Below are 19,474 nucleotides of genomic sequence, written 5' to 3' on the forward strand. Positions count from 1 at the left end.
GCTAATCTAGGTTTCAGTTTTAGATTCCACATATAAATGGACCATGCAGCATTTTGTCTTTCTCTGTCTGGTTTATTTCACATAGCACAATGCCATTTGGAGTAACACATGTTGTTGCAAATGGGAGAATTTCCTTTTTTTTTTTAAGGCTAAATTATATTCAATTGTATATATAAACCATATTTTCTTTATCAATTTGTTCGTCGATGGACCCTTTGGTTGAATCTACACCTTGGCTATTGTGAATAATGTTGCAATGAACATGGGCATGCAGATATCTCTTTGAGATAGTGATTTTATTTCCTTTGGATACATATCCAGAAGTAGTATTGCTGCATTATGTGGTAGTTCCATCTTTAATTTCTTAAGGAAATTTGATACTGTTTTTCATAGTGGCCGTACTAGTTTACTTTCCTACCAACAGTCTATGGGGTTCACTTTACTTCAAACCCTGACAAACAGCTGTTACCTCATGCCTTCATGATAATAGCCATTCTAACCTTTGTGAGATGGTAGATCACTGTGGTTTTGATATACATTTATCTGATGATTACTGATGTTGAGATGTCCCTATCAGCCATTTGTCTGACTTCTTTGAAAAAAAAAAAAATCTATTTAGGTCCTTTGCTCACTTTTATATTGGGTTGTTTGGAGTTTTGGTTGAGTGTATATTTTTCTTTGCTTATTTTGGATATTAACTCCTTTTTGGATATGCGATTTGCAAATATTTTTGGGGGGGGTTTTCTTTTGTTGATGGTTTCCTTTGCTGTGCAGAAGCTTTTTAGTTTAAATTATTCCTACTTGCTTTTTAAAAATTTTTTGGTATATGCCCCTAGCGGGAACCAAACCCAAGACTCTCTGGTCCACAGGCCGATGCTCCAACCACTGAGCCAAACTGGCCAGGGCTATTCCTACTTGTTTATTTTCCTTTTGTTGGCTTTGCTTTTGGTGTCAAATCCAAAAATCACTGCCAAAACCAATGTCAAGTTTACCCCCTATGTTTTCTTCTAAGAGTTTTTAGCTTCCGGTCTTATATTCAAGTCTTTAATTCACTTTGAGGTGATTTTGTGAGTGATTTAAGATAAGTCATCCAGTTTCATTCTTCTGCATAAGGATATCCAGGTTTTCCACCATCATTTATAAAAGAAATTATCTTTTCTCTATGTATATATTATCTCCTTTATTGAAAATTAATTGACTATATATACATAGGGTTATTCCTCGGCTCTCTGTTCTATTTCATTGATCTATGTGTCTCTTTATATGCCAATACCACATTGTTTTGATAACTATAGCTTTGTAATATTGTTTGAAATCAGGCAGCATGATGCCTCCAGCTTTATTTTTCTTTTCAAGATTGCTTTGGCTGTTCAGCTCTTCTGTAGCTTTATACAAATTTTAGAATTACTTTTTTTCTATTTCTGTGAAGTATGCTATTAGAATTTTTCTTTAATTAATTTATTTATTTTGTTGCAGATGTTTCTCCTTTTTCCCCCAAAGATACCCACTCCCCATTCCTCCCCGCCTTGTCCCCAGCTTTGTTGTCCACGTCCATTATTCATGCATACATGCATATAAGTTCTGTGATTTATCTCTCCCCCACTACCCCCTCTTCTGTGGATTGTCACTTTGTACCCCACTTCCAAGTCTCTGGGACTACCCCATTCCTCAGACTATTATGTTCATTATATTCTACAAATAAGTGAGATAATGTGATACTTGTCTTTCTCTGCTTCACTTGTTTCGCTTAGGATAATACTCTCCAGGTCCCTCCACGTCGTCTCAAAAGATAAGAGATCTTTCATTGTAACAGCTGAATAGTATTCCATTGTGTATGTGTACCACAGCTTCTTTATCCATTCATCTACTGATGGACACTTGGGCTGTTTCCAGATCTTAGCTATTGTAAATAGTGCTGCTACAAACATGGAGGTACATATATTCTTTCTGATTGGTGTTTCAGGCTTCCTAGGTTATATTCCTAGAAGTGGGATCACTGGGTCAAATGGTACCTCAATTTTTAACTTTTTCAGGTAACACCATATTGTTTTCCATAGTGGCTGCACCAGGCTGCATTCCCACCAGCAGTGTATTAGAGTCCCCTTTTCTCCACACCCTCGCCAACACTTGTTGTTTGATGATTTGTTGATGGTGGCCATTCTGACAGGTGTGAGGTGATACCTCACTGGTGTTTTAATTTGCATCTCTCTGATGATTAGTGATGTTGAGCATTTCTTCATATGTTTTTAGCCATTTGTATATCCTTTTTGGAGAGGTGTCTATTCAGCTCCTCTGCCCATTTGTTAATTGGGTTCTTTGTCTTTCTTTTGTTGAGTTGAATGAGCACTCTCTATATATTGGAAATTAAACCTTTATCTGATGTATCATTGGCACGATGCTCTCTCATACAGTGGGTTGCCTTCCCATTTTGGTGGTTGTTTATTTTCCTGTGCAGAAGCTTTTGAGTTTGATATAGTCCCATGTGTTTATTTTCTCTTTTGTTTCTGTTGCCTTTGTATTTCTATGGTGTCAGGTTTTATTATTCTTCTTTCATTTCTGATTTTGTGTATTTGGGTTCTCTCTCTGTTTCTTGGTGAGTCTAGCTAAGGGTCCATCAATCTTGTTTATCTTTTCAAAGAACCAGCTCTTTGTTTCATTGATCCTTTGAATTGTGTTTTTTGGTCTCCATGTCATTTATTTCTTCTCTAATCTTTACTATTTCCTTTCTTCTGCTTTCTCTGGGGTTTTCTTTTTGTTTGTTTTCTAGTTCTTTAAGTTGTGAGGTTAGATAGTCTATTAGAAATTTTTCTTGCTTCTTGAGGTAGGCCTGTAGTGCTATGAACTTCCCTCTCAGAACTGCTTTCACTGCATCCTATAGATTTTGTGTTGTTGTGTGTTCATTTTCATTGGTTTCCAGGAAGTTTTTAATTTCTTCCTTGATCTTCATGGTAACTCATTCATTGTTCAATAACATGCTATTTAGCCTCCATGTTTTCAAATGTCTTTGCATGTTCTTGTTACAATTGATTTCTAGTTTCATGCCATTGTGATCTGAAAAGATGCTTGATGTGATTTCAGTCTTCTTGAACTTGTAGAGACTTAGTTTGTGCCCTAACATATGGTCTATCTTTGAGAATGTCCCATGTGTACTTGAGAAGAATGTGAATTCTGCAGTTTGGGGGTTTAATTCTCTGAAGATATCTATTAAATCCATTTGATCTAGCGCTTCATTTAGAGTCTGTGTTTCCGCATTAATTTTTTGTCTAAAAGATCTATTTAGTGATGTCAGCGTGATGTTGGAGTTCCCTGCTATGATTGTATTGTTGTTGATTTCTCCTTTGTATTCCTCCAGAAGATTTTTAATATATGTTGGTGCTTCTATATTGGGTGCAAATATGTTTACCAAGGTTATATCTTCCTGTTGTATAGATCCTTTCAATATTATGTAGTGGCCTTCTTTGTCTCTAGTTATGGTCTTCATTTTGAAATCTCTTTTATCATATATGAGTAATGCTACCCCAGCTTTTTTTTTTTGCTTTCCGTTTGCTTGAAAGATTTTTTTCATCCCTTCACTTTCAACCTATGTGAGTCTTTTGTTGTGAGGTGGGTCTCTTGTAAACAATATATATGCGTGCCATGCTTTCTTATCCAGTCAGCTACTCTGTGTCCTTTTATCGGAGCATTCAAACCATTCACATTTAAGGTGATAATTGATATATACTTATTTATTGCCACTTTTGTTTAGTGTGGTTTTATTTTTCTTCCTATTTCTTCTACTGATTATATCAGTCTTTCTAGCATATCTTGCAGTGCTGGTTTGGTGTTAACATATTCCCTTAGCCTTTTTTTTGTCTGGAAAGCTCTTTATTTGACCCTCTATTTTGAATGATAGCCTTGCTGGATAGAATAGTCTTGGATTCAGATCCTTATTTTTCATGACCTTGGTTACTTCATGCCACTCCCTTCTGGCCTTTAGTGTTTCTGTTGAGAAGTCAGCTGAGAGCCTTATGGGGTTTCCTTTGTAGGGAACCTGTTGCTTATCTCTTGCTGCCTTTAGGATTCTCTCTTTGTCTTTAATTTTTGGCATTTTAATTACTATATGTCTTGGTGTGGGCCTGTTTGGGTTCTTCATACTTCAGGCTCACTGTTGTTCTTGAACTTGAATGCCTTCTTTCTTCACCACGTTAGGAAAGTTTTCTGTCACTATTTCTTCAGATATATTTTCTAACCCTTGCTTCTTTTCTTCCTCTTTGGGGCCTCCTATGATGCAAATGTTATTCCGTTTCCAGTTGTCCCACAGTTCTCTTAAGCTGTCTTCCTGTTTTTTAATTATGTTTTTCTTTAGGTTTTTGATTGGTTGACTTTATTCTACCCTGTCTTCTAATTCACTGATCCGGTCATCAGTTCCTCTACTCTGCTGGTTATTTCTTCCAATGTGTTCTTAATTTCGGCTATGTCATTTTTCATTTCCACTAGGTTGGTTTTCAATGTTTTTATATCTTTACTCATGGTGCTGATGTCCTCACTCATGCTGTTGAGCTTCCTCAAGATTATGGCTCTGAACTCTACCTCTGATAATTTGCTTAGCTGCATTTCATTTATCTCATGTTTGATAGAGTTTTCTTGTTCTTTCATTGGGGATTTGTTTCTTTGTTTCACCATTTTGGCTATCTCGGTGGGTTTTGGAGCCTGCCAAATTTCTCCTGTGGGTGTTCTGCTGTTTGTGGCACCCTCTACTGGGTTTGGATGGTCCTGGGCAGGCCTACGTTAAACATCACTGTCAAGTCTTACTTTCCTGGTTTGATTTGCAAGCCCAGGAAAGGTTCAGTTATCCTCTAGCTTTTTCCTGGTGTCTAGTAGACTCAGTTACTCAGTGCCTTGGAATGTAGCCCTGGTGTTTTGCATGAGAGAATTTCCAGAGGGTGGGATAGATGCTGGTTGTTAATGAGCCTCAATTTGCATTTCTTTGCCTCACCTGGGTAAGGCTGAATCTCAGAGGTGGGGCTGCTGCTTTTCCCACAGCTCTTGGATGGAGCACACTGGCCACAACTCAGCAAAAACTCTGAGTACCCTCCAAATCCCAGGTGTCCCCACAGAGTTCTAGCCCTCTGCCGTAGCCCCTATGTGAGTGGCTGTGGCTATTTTAGTGCTCTGTCCCTACTCTCTGCACTATGGAGCGATCTTTGTCTTTATTCCTCAAGGGCACTGCTCACAGCTAAGACTGCTGTTTTCCATGGCCTACCAGCCCGCCACCCTCTTGCGCCTCCGCAGATCCTACCAGTGTCTCTGGTTATGGTCCTGTCCTGCTGCTTTTCTGTTGCTTTTTTTTGAGGATTTGACTTTATTAGTTGTAATTCCCATTTGGTCCTGGGAAATTGTCTGTGAAGCTTCCATTCACTCCACCTCTATTTTCACATCCTCTAAGTCTATCTTGTGCACAGCAGGGTCACACAGGCCTCTCTGGTGCCCCCGTACTCTGCAGGTCCTACAGGTAATTGGATTCAGAATTTTTTTTCAATCCTCACCCAAGGACATTTTTGCATTTATCTTCAGATAGAGCAAGAGGGAAGAAGAGAGAGAGAGAAACATTTACATGAGAGAGACACATCAAGTGGTTGCCACCCACACAACCTCAACCAGCACCGGGGATAAACTGCAACTGAGGTGCATCCCCTTAGTGAGAACCGAACCTGGGACTCTCTGGTCCATGGGCTGACACTCTAACTGCTGAACCAAACCGGCTAGTGCTATTTTCTTGGTTTTGATGCTGTTGTAAATGGAATTGTTTTCTTCATTTACCTTTCTGACTATTTTTTGTTCAAGTATAGAAATACAATAGATTTTTTTTTATGTTGATTTTGATTCCTGCAACTAGAAAAATTTGTTTATGAGTTCTAACAGTTCTTAGGCAGAGTTTTTAAAGTGTTCTATATATAATATATCATCCACAAACAAAGATAATTTTACTACTTTTTTCCAATGTAGATGCCTCTTAATTTCCTTTTCTTGTCTAATTGCTCTGGCTAGGACTTCCAATACTACATGGAATAAAAAGTGGCGAGAGAGGGCATCCTTGTCTTCTTCCTGATCTTAGAGGAAAAGCTTTCAGGTTTTCACTGTTGAGATGATGTTGGCTGTGTGCTTGTCACATATAGCATTTATTATGTTGAGGTATGTTTCTTCCATACACAATTTGTTGACAGTTTTTTTTTTTTATCATGAAGGACATTTATTTTTGTCAAATTCTTTTTTTTCTGCATCTATTAAGATGATCATGTGATTTTATCTTTATTATCTTAATATGATGTACCACATTAATCAGTTTGCTGATGTCAAACCATCCTTGCATCTCTGGAATAAATTTAAGTTGATTATAGTGTACAGTAGTCCACCCTTGTTTGCAGGGGATATGTTCCAAGACCTCCAGTACATCCCAGAAACCATGAATGGTACCAAACCTTATATATACTCTGATTTTCTCATACATACATAGCTATTATAAGGTTTAATTTATAAATTAGACACACAAAGAGATGAACAACAATATCTAATAATAAAATAGAACAATTATAACAATATATGATCATAAAAGTCATGTAAATGTAAACTTTCTTTCTCTGATCACCAGTCTTTCTTGAAAAATTGTTCCATGTGTGCTTTAGAAAAATGCATATTTTATTGCTTTTGGATGCAATGTTCTGTACTTGTGTCTACATGTTTGTTAAGACCATCTGGTCTAACTTATAGTTTAAGTCCAATGTTTCCTTACTGATTTTCTGTGTGGATGATCTATCTACTGATGAAAATCGGTATTAAAGTGAGCTAATATTAATATATTGCTGTATTTTTTCCTTCAGATTTATATACATATATATATGTGTGTATACACACATATATATACATATATATATTTGGTTTGTTTATTTGTTTGTTTTTTTCTTCCCCAGGTTAGGGGAATTTTAATAAATAAACCCTTCTACTTGATATGTCCCATAAGTCCTGTAAGCTGTCCTCACTCTTTTTCCAAGCTTCTGGATTTGTTCTTTGTGGCTCCCAGTATTTGAGGGTGTGCCAAGACCCATCAGTGCCCCAGAGGGGAGGATTACAATTAGCACCAGCATGCAAGTTGATTAAAAGCTGGGCCTTGGCAGCAGCTGGGAAAGTATGCAGTTAAACTCCCAGGTGTTTCAGCCTCCGCATCCTGGGGGATCCCCACAGTGAGCACAGTTCCTTAAGAACTGCATCTTTGTTGCAATAGATCCTGAACACCAGCCCCACTGGCTCTCAAAGCTAGGTGTTTGGGGAGCCCATCCCTCAGGTGGGAATCTTAAAAGTTGAGGCACTAACTAAACCTTTTGCTCCTCAGGGAGAAGCTATGAGTTGGGGGTTCCCTCTCAATTATATGTCACTGTGCCAAGTGTGGGATTTATATCAGAGTGTATCTCAGCCGTTCCTACCCATCTTGATGTGGGTTTTTTCTATTTATCCAATGAATAGGAGTCACTCAACACATTTCTGAATTTCTCTCAGAGGGGATCGCTGTATATTCAATGTATCTGTGGGAAAATGTAAATTCTCCACATCACCATCCTGGTCTAAACTTTACAAAGAAAATTTGACACAAAGGAAAGAAGGCTAGGCAAAAACATACTAATATAAAAACCCCATGAGGTATTCTTATTTGCTGATGACAAACTTGATGCTTTGAGAGATTAAATAATTCATTTAGGTGGTAAGTGGCAGAGCCAGGCCTTAAACAAGTCTAGCTGACTACAAAGATCCATGCTTGTAACCAGCATGCTTTAATGACCTTTACTCGTCCTTGCACCCCCAATGACTGGTACAGCATCAGCATAAGGGGAGCTTCTATAAATATTCTCTGGGTGGTTAAATGAAAAAGTGAATAAACAAATGGCCAAAGAAAATGGCAAGTGGTCAAAAGTGGCTGAAGCATATGCTATGTGGAGATTTATGTGGGTACATGAGGGTGGAAGTGTAGGACGGCCCCACTTTTCTCTCCCAGAATCATTCTCCCTAAGTAGTCCTTTCTGCCTCTTCTCCATCATAGTCCACACCCCTTGCCCCAACATATTTTCACTTGATCTCTGGCCGATAATGCATCTTCTTTGGCCACTGGTTCATTTAACCCCTTCATAACCGAAACCTTCCTAAATAGTTTCTGTTCTCCTAAATCTTCCTTGTCTGTGAACCCCAAAGTTTCATTGTTATGGCATCAATTATATTGATAACATTGAGATGTACAACTTGCTTATTGCTTATGACTAATATACATTAAATAATAAATCTCCTCAATCAGATTAGAATCAGCTGTACAAGGACAAATAAAGGATATTCCCATTTGCCCGGCCGGTGTGGCTCAGTGATTGAGTGTTGACCCATGCACCAAAAGGTCACCAGTTTGATTCCCAGTCAAAACACATGCCCAGGTTGTGGGCCCGATCCTCGGTAAGGGGCACACAGGAGGCAACCAATCAATATTCTCTCTCATCAATGTTTTTATCTCTCTCTCCTTCTTACTTCCTCTCTCTCTAAACATCAATAAAGGAAAAAAAATTTTTTTTAAAAAAAGGATATTCCCATTTGGTCCCAAATAGTGAAAAATACTAAAGGTGCTTTATGCACAATTATGTCTTGATTAATTGTCTAAGTATTGGTTAACAAATCAATAGTCTATATCTGGAAATAGTGAAGCTGCACTCCCTGGTTACAGATCAATCAGATCATGATTTAAGGGTTTTAGACTCAAGACCTAGCCCTGCTGCCAATTTCACTAATCTGATGCCAAATACTTATCTATATTGTTCTTGAATCTTCTCTGTTTGCTATGCAGTGAGCAGGATGGAAGGGCCAGAAATGAAATTAGACACACACACACACACAACTTAAAAGGTGTAAACATATATAAGACAACTAGAAAAATCACAACAAGCTACTGCTTCCTGAGTGTCCTGCCTAATTTATTGAAAACAAGGACCACTCTGATGTGGTCATTCTTCCATCCTAATGTAGACACCATAAGATAATGTTGCAATTAATCTCTCTGATTTGGTTTGTCTTGAGCAGAATCTAAAATCCTATTTCTTTTCAGATTTCCTTTCTTTCAAAGGATTAGTTTCCTTGGTATAAATAAGACATAAGATATTTTTGCGTGTGTCATATTTTTCTCTGGAGGATTTTTTGAATTAATTAATTAATTAATTTATATCATAATTAATTAATTTATTTTTGTTAGAGATGTTTCTCCTTTTCCCCCCACTGATTCTCCCCTCCCCCTCCCTCCCTGCCCTGTCCCCAGCTTTGTTGTCCATGTCCATTGTTCATGCATACATGCATATAAGTTCTGTGGTTTATCTCTTTCCCCCACCCTCTCTTCTGGGGGTTGTCAGTCTGTACCCCACTTTCTGGAGGAATTTTCAATTCTCTCAGGAGTACTATATAGATTTTGACCCTCTTCTTCCAAATGTATCATATGATATTTTCAGCAAGTACTTAGAGAGAGAGGCACCAAAGATTAACAGTAAGACAATAAATGCAGAGCAAAAAATCATATGTCTTATTTCCTTTCTTGAGGGAAGAAATTCTGGAACTGACAAAATGCAATAGAAGCTTACAGAAAAAGTTAGGGAGCATAGCAAACACACACACACACACACACACACACAGGAATATAAGGTTACCCTTACTAACCAAAATCAATATAGCTTTCCAATAATCTTTCTCCCCTTATAATGTTTTTATAGGACAGTGAGTGGGTGGATGTTACTGAGCATCTGTCTCAAAACCATCGATTTCCTTTCTTCACCTCATCAGTGGTGCTAGGCGAAAATTTCAGCAGCTGCAATATTAGAATTCGCCAGAGAAGCAGGATGCGTGTCTTAATCCATTTGGGCTGCTATGACAAAAACACCATAGATCGCGTAGCTTATGAACAACAGACATTTATTTCTGGAGGCCGGGAAGTCCATAGTTAAGGTGCCAGCAGGTTAGTGTATATTGAGGTCTGGCGAGGGTCTGCTTCCTGGTTCATAGGTGCCATCTTTTCTCAGTACCCTCGAATGGCAGAAGGGCAAGGGGGCTCTCTGAGGCTTTTTTATAATAAGGAGACGAATCCATTAACAAGGGCTCCACCGTCATGGCCTAATCACATCTCAAAGGCCCCACATCAAACATCATCACATTGGAGACAAGGTTCCGCATATGAATCTAGGGGACATTAGCATCGAGTCCCTGGCAGCGAGTGCTTTCCGGACCGAGAGACGCTCACGTGCAGTTCCAGCTCAAATCGCTGATGTGAAGGATGATACTGACATTGTGTCGGGCAAAATGCGACGCGAGGAAATCTGCCCCTATCTGTGAAACAGCAAATCCCTGTGCTGTCTCAAGAGCATCTTTGTACATTAAAATCCAGAGGTGAAAACCTTCAGAGCACAGACCGTTCTTGTAAAAGACCGTAGAGATAACACTTTGAAGGATTCTGGACCCAGTGGGTTTAGCTGTCAATTTGGATGTTTCTCTTCCACCTTCTTTAGTCTCTTTAAAGTAAGGACCCCTGCTGCTACATGTTATGAAAAGCTGCAATTTCAATTCTGCTCAGTGTTCATACTATTGAAACCATAAGACAAATAAATGCAGGGAGGATGAAAATGCCTTTGCATTCCCTTTTCTGTGTAGAATATTTAGAAGGAAAAAAACAGAGGAATAGCCTCTGTAGGCACCTTGAGGATGCGGAAATGAAGTGGAGAGTTGTCTCCAAAAGCTGCTGATAGTTCCTTTGTTATTAACTGCACAAGGTAAACAAGATAAAGAGAAAGCACAGAACACTGGGTGATTTCAGTGGGTCACATCTTACAGGAACAGGAGGGACTAAGAAGTCAAGAAAAACTGGGGTCCTCAAGGCAGAACATTAGTGCCTCTTTTTATAGAACATTATAAAACCCCCATTACAAAGATCAGAGCCAAAGCAATCTTCTGAATTTTAGAAATTTTATAACAGTGTGCCAAATGAATTTCTGAGGATTCAAATATGTAATGTTTCATGATATAGAATTATCAAATGAATACAGTTTCATATAAACATACCGAGTCTAGAAAGCCATTTTTATAATTTGTAGCAGTCAGTGCCAAAAGATATACCCTAGATATTTCAGATAATAAATCCAAGATGTTTAAGACTGCAGCACACAGCTTTTTAGAGAGACAATGAATGCATTTCTCAGAATCATTTTTGTATTTATTAGTCATCTCCAAGGAATTCTGGTTTTGCTTTCGATATGCATAACAATGAGCAAGATCATGCAGAGGATTCTGAGTGGATTTACAGTACACATGCTCAGGCTGCTTTGCTCTTTACCTCACAGTCCCCTAAGCCTGATGGGCACCTTCCCCTCCCAGAAATCAGTTAGCGCCACCCTCCCAACTCCTGGCAGCCCCACCCTGTTGAGCTCTGGCTCCAGGAAGAATCTACAACAGATTGAGTTGCGTGGCTCTAGGGTAGGGCCATTTTTCCCTCGCACACCTGACTGGTACAGAACCTTTCCTTCACATGGCCAAATCTTGATCTTTTGGGGCCTGATAAACTCTGTTGGCCTCACCCTAATGACTCCACAAAACCTTGCCCCACCACAAAGATCCGTGAGCACCTAGTATGGGAAAACAAGACTTGGTGTACACAAGGACATTTGGTCAGTGGCCTCAGACTCAGCACTGGCACCAGGTAGGAAACCTGTATTAATTTAGTGAACACCATAAAGCCCTACCTGGTAACTCACTGAGAAACTACCTCATGCAAATCAAGTACCACCACTGAGCCTAACAGGCACCTAGCAGTCAGCGGTAGGCAAAGGTGGATTGCAGGGGGCCTTGGGACCTTTGCGAAACTGCCTCCAGGCTCAGTGCTTATAGGAGCTGGTCTTGGTCCTTCCCCCACATCCAGAGTACAGCAGAGGCAGACACACACTTTGGATCACTTTGTAGCTCCAAACAGGTTGTCCATGGCATCACAGGCAAGGTCTGACACTGACCTGCACCAGAGTCCCTCCCAAAGGGCCCCAGAACAGAAACACCCAATAGCCAGTTTCAGACAACATCAGAGCAGAATCCAATTAGCTTCACAAGCAGCATATCCAAAGGGATATCTTGACAGGCAATACATACTACTGAGGGGAATTCTGGTTTTTGTGGTCAGTATCTGCACAGCAGCTTGTACAATGTAGACAAGGTCAGTACTCACAGTAATCCAGCCTGAGGATCAATCCCAAGTACAAATGGGCCAATAGCAATCAAGACTCAATTACAACAGAAGGGCTCACATGACTCACACAAGGGACTTTCCCGGGGTAGCTGGCTCAGTTGATCAAGGAAACTGAGCCACTGGGTCCCACAGGACACCTACTACATAAGGCCATCCTACAAAAACTGGAAGACATAGCAGGTCAACTTAATACATAGAAACAAACACAAAGGGGTGGCCAAAATGGGGAGACAAAGAAACATGCCCAAAATTAAAGAAAGGAAAAAGCCCCAGAAAAAGAGCTAAATAAAATGAAGTCAAGAAATTTACCTGATATGGAGTTCAAAAAAATGGTTACAATCGTCCCTCACTTTGTGTTTCAACTTTTGCAGCTTCACTCTTTCATGTTTTTTTCAAATATATTTATTAATAAGTTGATTGAGACAGTGAAAATGATACAATGTGTGCTCGGTTGTCTGAGTCAATTATACACACCTGTATTACAATTAAAATGAAAATTATTGTACATGTGGACTGTAGGTCTATGTATTCGAGCATCCCAGGAATCTTTCAACACCAGGTTCAACCACTAGAGTCTGGAATGGATTAACCACAATAAATGAGGGACAACTGTATAAGAATGCTCAAGAAACTGAGTGAGAACTTCAACATCATAAAAAAATACATAGAAATCATAAAAAAAAAAAACATTCAGAAATGAAGAATACAATATCTGAAATGAAGAGCACACTGGAAGGAATAAATGGTAGGCTGGATGAAGCAAAGGAATCAATCAACAATTTGGAATACAATGTAGCACAAAACATCCAATCAGAACAGCAAAAAGAAAAATGAATTTTTAAAAATGAAGAGTTTATGGGACTTTTGGGACACCATGAAGCAAAACAACATCAACATCATAGGAGTACTAGAAGGGACAGAACAAGGGATCAAGAACCTATTTGAAAAAATAATGGTGGCAAACTTCCCAAACTGGGTGAAGAAAAAAGACTCACAAGTCCAGGAAGTGCAGAGAATACCAAACAAGATGTACCGAAAGATGCTCCCACCAAGACACATCATAATTAAAATAGCAAAGGTTAAAGATAAAGAGAGAATCTTAAAGGCAGTAAGAGAAAGACACTTAGTTACCTACAAGGAAACTCCCATAAGACTGTCAGCTGATTTTTCAACAGAAACATTTTAGGCTAAATGGGATTAGCATGAATATTCAAAGTGATAAAATCCAAGAACCTACAACCAAGATATCCCTAGCCAGCAAGGCCACAATTTAAAACTGAAGAAAAAACAAAATCTTCCCAGACAAGAAAAAGCTGAAGGAGATTATTACCATGAACCAATATTAGAAGAAATGTCAAAGGGTCTTCTTTAAGAAAAAAAGAAAAAACACAGAGGAACATAGTCATAAAGAACAAAATGGCAAGAAATACATACCTATCAATAATCACTTTAAATGTAAATGGCTGAAATTCTCCAATCAAAAGACACAGGGGCAGAGTCCAGTTCCAACCTAAACAGGAAGATGAAATCTCTGTCTTATACAGTTCCCATGGCATCAGTCAGTACTGTTGTACGCAGCAGAAATAATTTCTAAACTAAAAACAAGGACACAAAAAACAGGAGATGGTGACCAATGTCTTCGCAAGAAGAAGAAAGTTAAAAAAGGAAAGGAAAAAAGAAGAAGTGACCTGGTGAGACAATCAAGTATGTGATACGTCTGTAAGAAACATGAATGGAGGTTTCTGATTTGTGTCTGAGAAAAACCGAAGCTTTTTGTTTGTATCATTTAACTGAACTGTGAACATTTATGCCTCCCAGACTGAGCATCAGAGTTGACAATGAAATAAATTTACATCAGAAGTTTGCATCTAGCTCTTATGCAGTATAAAAGAAAATATTTTTTTGCCATTCAATGCAGTTTTTGTGGAAGAAACAAAGCTTATTTTTAAATGAACCATGGACTCTACCATTAGTTACTTGAAATCCTTTATCTGTCCTCTATGTAAACATGTTCAGATAAATGAGTTTAATAAGATTTGAAATGCATTTTGTTCACCTTTTAAGTTAATGAAATAAAATTTAAAACTGAAAAAAAAGAAAGAAATTATAGGCCGATATTCCTGATAGATGCAAAAATCCTCAACAAAATATTAGCAAACTAAATCTAGCAATACATTGAAAGCATCATATACTGTGATCAAGTGGGATTTATTTTTGGGAATGCAAGATTGGTACAATATCCACAAGTCAATAAACATGATACACCACATAAACAAAATGGATAAAAATCACATGATCATATCAATTGATGCAGAAAAAGCATTAGACAAAAATCCAGCACCCATTTATGATAAAAACTCTCAGCGAAGTGGGAACAGAGGGAACACATCTCAACATAATAAAGGACATATGTGACAAAGCCATAGCCAACATTATACTAAACAGAAAAAAACTAGAAGTTTTTCTTTAAGATCGGGAAAAGACAGTAATGTCTATTTTTACCACTCTCATTCAACATAGTACTGGAAGTCCTAGCCACAGTGATCAGACAAGAAGAAGAAATAAAAGGCATCCAAAATGGAAAGGAAGAAGTAAAACTGTCATTATTTGCAGATGACATGATACTGTATCTAGATAACCCTAAAGATTCCACCAAAAAAACTACTAGAACTGACAAACGAATTCAGTAAAATATAAGGACACAAAACAAATATCCAGGAATCAGTTGCATTTTTATACACCAATAATGAGCTATCAGAAATGGTAACTAAGAAAACAATCACATTTATAATTGCATCAAATTAAATAAAATACCTAGAAATAAATTTAAGCAAGGATGTAAAAGACCTGTACTTGGAAAAGTGTAAGTCACTGAAGAAAGAAATTAAAGAAGATGCAAATAAGTGGAAGCATATACCATGTTCATGGATAAGAAGACTTGACATCATTAAAATGCCCAAACTACCCAAAGCAATCTATAAATTCCATGCAATTCCTATTAAGATACCAATGGATATTTCATAGAACTAGAACAAATATTCCAAAAATGTATATGGAATCACAAAAGACCTCAAATAGCCACAGCAATCTTGAGAAAGAAGAACAAAGTTGGAGAAATCATCCTACCTGATATCAGGCTAATTACAAGCCCATAGTAATTAAAAAAGCAGGGTACTGGCATAAAACAGACATGTTCATTAAGGGAACAGAATAGAGAGCCCAGAAATAAACCCACGCCTTTATAGTCAATTAATATTTGACAAAGGATGCCAGAACATACAATGGGGTAAAAACAGTATACTCAATAAATGGTGTTGGAAAAATTGGTCCGATACATGCAACAACAAAAATGAAATTAGGCCTCCTTGTTACACCATACACAAAAATAACCTCAAAATGAATTACATACTTAAATATAAGATTCAAAACCATAAAAATCCTAGAAGAAAACAGGCAGTAAAATCTTGAATATTTCTCATAAGAATTTTTTTTCTGATGTATCATCTTGTTGCTATTTTGAAATAGCAACAAAAATAAACAAATGTGACTACATCAAAAAAAGTGTTTGCACAGCAAAAGAAACAACCAAATGAAAAGACAACCCATCTAACAGGAGAACAGATTTGCCAATAATATATCTGATAAGGGGTTAATATCCAAATTTTAACAAACTTATACAACTCAACACTAAAAAACAACAACAAAAAGTCCAATTAAAAAAATGGGCAAAGGACCTGAATATACACTTCTCCAAAGAAGACATACAGATGGCCAATATATATGAGAGATGCTCAATGTCGCTAATTATCAGAGAAATGCAAATCAAAACCACAATGAGATATGACCTCACACCTGTCAGAATGGCTATCACCAATAAATACACAAAAGACAAGTGTTGGGGAGGATGTGGACAAAAAGGAACCCTCCCGCACTGTTGAGGGGAACGCAGATTGGTGCAGCCACTGGGAAAGCAGTATGGAGTTACCTCAAAACATTGAAAATGGAACTGCCTATGACCCAGTGATTCCACTTTGGGAACTTCAGGTCTTTGGGGTCAATAGAGTTGACCGAGCTGATGCAGGGGAGGAAAAACCTCTCTAACCACTAGAACATAGACATGCTGAATATAACAACAGAAAAAAAAAAGTGTTTAATACAGAGCTCAGCTCCACACAAGTAATGAGCAGGAAACTCCAGGTCAGAATGGTCAGTGGAAGTTGAAGCCAGGGGCTACCACGAGCCAGTTCCACATGTGGGAACTGACATGGAGGGACTGCACACCGGGTGGGGAGTGAGTTCGTGTCCCAGCATGCATCCCAGAGACAGGAGTCAGAATGGGCAACCCCAGTGGGAAAGCCAAGGGTTTGCCTCCCCGAAACGTATGTGGGAGAAAAGAACCACTCAGGAGAGATCTGAACCCTCCTTCTGCACTCTGCACACATGTGACGTGTGAATTTATATGTGTATGGTGGAGACACACCCAGTGAATAACATGCAGTGCTTGGACCAAGGCAGAGCCCACAGAGCTCCCAACATGGAAACACAGAAAACACTCTGTAAGGACCAAGCTCCAACCAGCGCACAGCGAATTCCCACGGAAAACAACCCGGTGAAGAGAGTCTCACGTACACACCCAAAAATGCCCCCCCCCCGAAAAAACAAACAAAAACAGAGAATCAGCGACTAGACAGCACTGCAAGATATGCCCTCCCAAGAACTGAAGATAATAGAACCACATTAAAGAGAATTTAAAATAAGTATGTCTAAACTGTTTCAAGAAATAAAGAAAAATATAAGAATAAGGAAAGAACAAACATTTGGCAGAACCAAAAAGATAGTCTTGAAATGAAATATGTGGCCTTCGGAACTCAAAAGCTCAGAGAATAGAAAAATAGATATACAAAAAGTGAAAAATAGGAAATGTGCACAGATGTATACAAATATAAAAATATCGACCAAAATGCAGCACAGAGGATGAAAAGAAACTGCAGTTTAGACACATGAGGATAAAATTTAAAAGCTCTCCGATACCTCTCTGAAGAGTGTTGAAAGGACAGAATGCAGAGGATGGGGGGAAGTTATATTTGAAGATACAATGAATAAAAATTGTTCTGACTTGAAAAAAAAAATAGAGACCTTTAAAAAAACACATTGAGAAGAATATATAAAATTAATATTTAGGGAGAGAAAAATGGCAGTGGATTGAATAGAAGCTACACTGACCTTCTCCCAGGACCAAACTAGAATTACAACTAAAATATAGAAAAATCAGCTGGAATAACCAGTTGGAGGGAACCCTTATAACCAAAATTGTAAAGAGGCGCCCACATTGACTCTGATTTCTAAACACAGTTGAAATCACGTGAGAGAATATCTGAAGCAAATTATTGAAATCTTGCCAGCCAGGCCCTCAGCTCCCACTTTCTCTAAAAGCTGCTTTTATAGAGGCTGACCCCTCCCAGTACTTCCCTCCACAGAAGGCCTATTGTCACCGCCACTGGAGAGGCACTTCCTGGGGGGACTGCTTCAGAAAATCTAGGGTCTTGAATAAACAAAAAACTATGAAAATAAATTACCATCTCAAAAAAAAAAAAAAAAAAAAAAGACTATAAACCATGAAACACAAAGACAAAATTGTCAAAACTACTACAGAGGGAAAAATAAACAAAACAGATCACCTTCTAAGCAATGACAATTGCCTTTTCTAAGAGTAGATTTCCTAAAAGCAACAAGTGGTTATCAGAAAAATAATATATTATTTCAAAATGCCGAGGAAAATAACAACCTAAAATTTGATAAGCAACTAAATATCATTCAACAATATAAAATAAAAATATTTGGAAGGTGCCCAGGCTGTGTTTTAATATTAACAATTACTATTAATTTTGAAGGTTAAATTGGGTATATGTAAAAAACAAAACAAAACAAAACAAACAACAACAACAACAAAAACCCTGGAAAATGAAGATGGGAAAATTGGAGTTAAAATATTCTAAGGTTCAGGAAGGGGATGAAGAATCTGGTTTTCTTCAGACATTTAAAACTCAAGTTTGTTAAATTGTAGGGATAACTAATCTACTGGAAATAAAATATAGTATTTCTAGATCAGTGATGAATAAGAAAAAAAGATCAAATACTTTTGAATTTAACTAGATGGATGAATACTTGTATATTGAGAACTACAAGATCTTAAATGAAAGAAATTGAAGAAGACTCAAGTAAATGGAAAGCAATTAAATACTCAAAATAGGAAGATTTAATATTGTTAAAATGTCCATGCTAACCAAAGAAATCTACAGATTTAGTACAATCCCTATCAAAATTTCAATGTCATTTTCCAATAAATAGAACAATTCTAAAATTTGTATGTAACCACAAAAGACCCCAAATAGCCAAAGCAATCTTGAGAAAGAAAAACAAAGCTGAAGGAATCATAAGCCTGATTTCAAACTACATTATAAAACTATAGTAACCAAAACAGTGTGGTATAGGCATAAAAACAGTCATATAGATCAATGGAATAGAACAGAGAGCCCAGAAATAAACCCATGCATATATGGCCAGTTAATTTACAACAAAGAAGCCGAGATTAGACAATGGGGAAAGAATAGTTTCTTGAATAAATGGTGTTGGGAAAACTGGATAGTCAGATGCAAACGAATTAAACTGAACCACTATCTTACACCAAAAATTAATTCAGACTAGATTAAATACTTGAATATAAGACCTGAAATACAAAACTCCCAGAAGAAAACATAGGCAATAAGCTTCTTGACATAAGTCTTGGTGATAATTTTTTTATTTGACACCAAAAGAAAAAGCAACAAAAACAAAAATAAACAAGTGGGACTATATTAAAATTAAACTAGAAAGCTTCTACATAGCAAAATAAACCATCAACAACATGAAAAGGGAACCTACTGAATGGGAGAAGATAATTGCAAATTTTACATCTGATAAGGGCTCATATAAAAAATATAAAGAACTCATACAACTCAATAGTAAAATAACAATAACAAATTCTGATGGTAAAATGGGCAGATCTGAATAGAAATTTTTAAAAAGAAGACTTACAAATAGGCAACAGTTACATGAAAAATGCTCAACATTGCTTATCCATAGGGAAATGCTAATCAAATCACAATGAGATACCACCTCACACCTGTTAGAATGACTATCATCAAAAAGTCAAGAGATAACAAG

Source organism: Molossus molossus, unplaced genomic scaffold, assembly GCF_014108415.1.
Source record: "Molossus molossus isolate mMolMol1 unplaced genomic scaffold, mMolMol1.p scaffold_m16_p_10, whole genome shotgun sequence".
Lineage (NCBI taxonomy): Eukaryota > Metazoa > Chordata > Mammalia > Chiroptera > Molossidae > Molossus > Molossus molossus.